Source organism: Helianthus annuus, chromosome 1, assembly GCF_002127325.2.
Source record: "Helianthus annuus cultivar XRQ/B chromosome 1, HanXRQr2.0-SUNRISE, whole genome shotgun sequence".
In the NCBI taxonomy this organism is placed as follows: domain Eukaryota; kingdom Viridiplantae; phylum Streptophyta; class Magnoliopsida; order Asterales; family Asteraceae; genus Helianthus; species Helianthus annuus.
In genome coordinates, this window is record NC_035433.2 from 49,866,346 (window position 1) to 49,872,015 (window position 5,670).

Consider the following 5,670-nt stretch of genomic DNA (forward strand, 5'->3'; position numbering starts at 1 on the left):
GTGATGTGGTGCATGACATGGCAGTCATGCGCAAACGCGCGCGAGCGAGTACACATGAGCGCGCGGTTGCGCACATGGTGCATGGGCCTGATGTGATGTGCGCGGCGCACCAAGTGAGCCAAAACGGCGCGACTGTGTGGCGTGCTCGTAGAGGCTCACAGGTGACGTGGCGCACGCGCGCAGGCGCGCATGGACCTGAGTGAGTATGGCACACGCGCGCATGGCAGTGAGCCAAGTGGACGCACCGCGCATGAGGGTGCAGACCTGCGCGCGCACCAGTGTGTCTTGCGCGCGCGCGGAAGCTTCCTGCTGCAGTTAATGCCAGTGTAGTTACATTCAGGCTTAGCGTATGCTGTGAGCAAGCTATGTAGATACACTAGTAATCCGAGCGAGGATCATTGGAAAGCTATCACGAGGGTGCTCAGATACATAAGATACACGAGAGACTACGGATTGCATTATACCCGTGATCCAGCAGTGATCGAAGGATACACTGACGTGAACTGGATATCGGATATAAAAGATCATAAATCGACAAGTGGATATGTGTTTACACTTGCTAGCGCAGCTATAGCTTGGAAGTCTTCGAAGCAAACGGTTATAGCTAGATCTAGGATGGAATCCGAATTCGTCGCTTTAGATAAAAGCGGGGAAGAGGCGGAGTGGCTACGTCAATTTGTGGAAGATATTCCAAGATGGCCAAAGCCGTTGACGGCGATCTGCATACATTGTGACAATCAGTCTGCTCTTGCTAGAGCACAAAGCATGATGTACAATGGCAGATCAAGGCATATTCGACGTAGACATAACACGGTACGACAACGTATCTCAACGGGTGTTATCTCAGTTGAATATGTGAGGTCAAATGAGAACATTGCGGACCCGTTAACAAAAGGCTTAAGCACAGATAAGGTGTATAGGTTGTCAAGAGGAATGGGACTAAAGCCCATAGATGAAGGGAATATGAGGGAAACCTAACCTAGTTGACTGGAGATCCCAAGATCTAGGTTCAATAGGCCAACTTAATCATAAACCCAAAGGGAGTCACTGTGGGGGGTGCCCCAAAATCAATAAAGAGAGTTGTATACTTCCTAGTCCATTCCAATCAGTGACATGAAGGAAAGGTTAAGCATGTTGAGGTTAAGGATTTTGAGGAAATCCAAATTAACCATGATGCTTTTAATGATTCAGAGGAATCACCTGTGTTAGAGAGAAGTGGGGTCGCTTCGAATGGATTTGTGGGGAGGCGCAAATCCTAGAGCTCTCGCAGAACCAGGAACGTGTTCCATGACCATGAACGGACACAACCATGAGGTCTTAACTCGACTAGGGAGAGTATTGTGTGAATGTATATTGTCGCCTACATAAATGGGGGATTGTTCAAGGACACCGCGTCTGCAAGACCCTAGGAGGCTAAGTGTAACACCCCGTGTTTTCCAAAAGTCAAAGTCAAAGTCAAGAGTTGACTGTTATTGGAATTAAAGATTAATAAAGATTTATTTCATTTTAGTTTCATTTTGATTTTTATATTATTTGGAGTAAGTGTTGTATAATCAAACTAATCGACCGATAATCGAACTGTGAATCAACGACCGACTGTGAATGATAGGAAGTAACAACGCAATAAAGCTAGCCAATCAATAATCAAGCTAACCAAATCAATCATCAAACTCAAGTGTGGGGATTTTAGTACTTTTTATACGTGTGTGTGTGCCTTATGTGTTACTTGTGCATGTTTACTTTTATGTTAAAATGTGTGGTGAATCAATCAAATCAATCAAGACTCAAAGGTGAATCAAACTCAATGGAAATCGAACCCGAAATGGTTGTAAGGATGCTTGTATGTTAGATATAGTAGTTGAGACTAAAAGTAATTTGATTAGGAATTCTATCATTCTCAAATCATCGTTCATCGAACTCGAAATATCAAAAATCGTCGCGAAACACTCAAACCAGACAAGCCGATCGAACAGGGCAACCTGATCGAACAGGCTAGCCGATCGAACAGGCTGTTCGATCGGACAGCTGCTCGATCAGGGATGCTGTTCGATCAGCTGACCCTTTCCTCTTTTGGAAGCCTATAAATAGGGCTGTCCTTGTCAAACTTTCCACTTTTGGAAAAGCTCTGACCGACCAGCCTCTTATTCTCACTAAATCTCAGATTTCTCTCAAACCGGTAAGTATTTTGCTCTAATCCTTGTACGTTTTTGTTCATTAATCGATTCTCCATCTTTCTATCTTTCAAAACTTGGATTTCATCCATGAAATCACCAAGATCTAGGTGTTCTTGAGTGATGTCATCAAGTGTTCTTCAAGAACACTAAGTTTTGACATCATTCCACCATGAATAGCTTAGATCTAACCGATTTCCACATAAATAACCTAAAATCTTTCAAAGATCTTAACATTTCACGGTGGAAAAGGATTGGAAGATGGGTTTTCATCTATCTTTCAACTCTTTTACACTCAAAAAGGTGAAAACGAGACTTGAACCGATTTACAAATCAATCTAAACAAACACATGGTTCAAGATTCGGGTTCTACCGAGAGATATACCGATCTCGGGTTAAACGTTAAACTTGGGTTCCAAACCGTCTCTGACCGAGTTTGGGTGATTCCTGCTCGAGTCAGTAGGCTAAATGGGGACTTCAGTTTTGTGGTTCAACTCGTAGTCAAAATATCTCTAAAACATCAACAATTAACGGGAATAACCAAGTGTTAAGTGAAAGGTTAACCGAATCGAGAAGCTGGCCGAACGGCTAGGCTGTTCGATCGAACAGCCCAGCCGAACGACTACGCCAGCCGATCGGCTAGGCTAACCGATCGACCAGCACTTAGTCCCACAAACTCACAAAGTGTAGTATTGACGAGGTACTGTTCGATCGACTACGCCACTCGATTGTAATCATTACTACTCGAATCATGAGATACTATACTTCAAAACACTTAGACTTTTCGAAACATTGGAATGTCATCCGATCGAGTATGCCAACCGATCGAGTGACATATTTGCAAACAATGAAGTGCTAACCGATCGGTTGGGCTAACCGATCGAACAGCTGTTCGATCGGCCGACTTGAAAGGTAGTACAAACCATCATGCACAAACACATCCTTCACATCAAAGGAAGAAACAATCCACTTGAAGGAACCAGCCGATCGAGCCAGCCGGCCGATCGAATGGATGTTCGAACGGACTTTCAAACCAATCGAACAGCCCACTCGATCGAACTGCTGTCCGATCGAATGGTCTATCCGATCCAGTTTCCTCTGTTTACTTTTTCCGCGTTACTCATCGTTGTGTTATCGAACTATCCAGGCTAACCTATTCTCAGTGCTCCCTTCAATCCACAACCAACCACTGTGAGTATACTCGATCCCTTTTTGCTTTCAGCACTTTTGGGTGTTACATACGTAATCTATCAAATTCACAAACAACACAAACTATTTGAACGCTAACCTACTTGCATGTATTACTTGTCTAAATGATTGCTGTTTATTATGTTTACACGTGGAGTGCTATCTACCTGCTTTAGCAACGTAGTACTATAGTTTGGACTCAGCACCCGTTCACACGGGGGTTGCTAAGGACAATTACCTGCATGGATTACAGTGGTAATCATGTATTGCGAACTGTCTCGGACAGTCAACTCGAAGTCGTTGGTATCGATGGTCCCATGTTGATAATTTACATGCATCGTTTGCCCTTGTGTACGTGCTTGGTTATGCGTAAACTTTCGAACTTTATATGCTATATCAAACTTGTGTACTCACCTTTACATTATATGTATTGACTTTTATTTTAACGTATGTGACAGGTGTTTAAGCTACTAGCGTGCTAGGGAAGCGAGGCAATAATAAGCTTCTAGGAGCCAGTGACCTTAGGACAGTGTCCACGTAACTGCTCCAGGGCCATAATTATCTGTAGATCTTGTACTGGCACCTGTAGTCAGTAAGATTTACAGTTAGCCGTCTAGAAGTCTTAAAACAATATTTAATTCGGTCTGTAATAACTAAGAATTTGAGTTGTCGGAACAGTTCCCATATTGTTTAGTTGATTTCTATGATAACTTGTTATTATTTGGGACACGGTATGGGACGTGTTATATAACTGAATTGTATGATAGTTGTTGTGGAAACTTCTAAACAATCTGTTTCGCTCAGTGCCGCGCCCCGATGATTCCGCCATCGGTTGGGGTGTGACAGATTGGTATCAGAGCCATAACTATAGGGAATTAGGTTAGACACGATCTAGTCCGGATCGCTGTCTTAGAGACCTAGACTATAGTTAGGAACCAAGAGACCAAGTTTATGTGTTTATTTTATGTTGTTTCCTTCTATTCTATCATTACATCCGAACTCCGAGCCAAATTTTGTAATTTGGACGGGATTAGGAGTGAAACCCGCAAATTCCTGCCTAAATTACAAATTTTTGCCAATTATTTTGTGTGAATTTCTATCAACAAACAGGGGAGAATTATACCAAATTAGGGCTGAAACCCGTAATTTGATGAAAACTTTCCTCTAAATTTTTCTTAAAACAAGGAAGAAATTGCTAAGCTAGGGGTGAAACCCTAACCTTGGCAGTTATTCCGACTTTATTTTATCTCGCCAAGGCAATTGACGGACTCCAACGACCTGAACTCACGAGTATGGCCTAGAATGCGCATGCATAATGCCCAAGAATCGAGGCAGAAACATGTCCCCTAGAGCCGAAAGTGACGACAAGTCAACTGTGAATAGTTAAATTGCCATGGTTAGTCAAAGTCTAGTAGCCGCAGACAATCCATTTTCCGATTTTGAGTGTTGCTTTGTTGATTTTATATGATTTACCTGTTTACGTGTTTTAAGATTCGTTGATTGCTCCATTTGTTATCAATCCGCGTGACTTTGTTGCTATCCTATCTCGATTCGAATCCTTGTTGATGTGATCTAAACGAAACCAGTGTGCTATGCTACGCTATACGACTAAGTTAGACGATACGATGTGATGCTATCCGATATGCAAACGAACGACACTCGACTTGTGGCTGTAGGTTTCTGTTTTCTGACCGCCTCTGTGATAAAAGTGCGTACGTGTTTAGGAAATTAAGTGCTCTATTTGCTTAATTGCTTATGTGCTCTAATTGCTTCTGTGCTTATGTGCCTCTATGATTATGTGCTTATGTGTTTATATGTGTTACGTGACGTGAGATGCGACGTGATTCTAAGCTTTAGTAAACTAAGACGTGCGAGATTCGAATTCGTTGTGTTGAGCCCTATGGCGATGTCTATTGCAGACCATGTCGTCATCATCAAGGCCTCGCCAACCTCTTACCCGTCAGGAAAAGAGAGATCGACGTCTCGCCGCGATCATCTCAAGATCTGTGGCAAAAGCCGTCAGTGATGTGTTCGAGAACGCAAGCAAGTCATCTGAGGAATCCCGAACCCTCACGCCCAAAGACTCCAACAAAGCTACTTTTAGCTTCAAACAATTCAAGGCATGTGGGCCAAAAGAGTTTACCGGTGAAGATGGCCCTACGGCTCTGTTTCATTGGTTTGACTCGGTAGAAGTCACCCTTCGTCAAAGCGGATGCCCAGATCACCTCCGTACTCTCAATGCTACCGGTGTCTTCCAGTCGCGAGCTTTGGACTGGTGGACCGCAGAAAGGAACAAGCGCGGGAACGACGC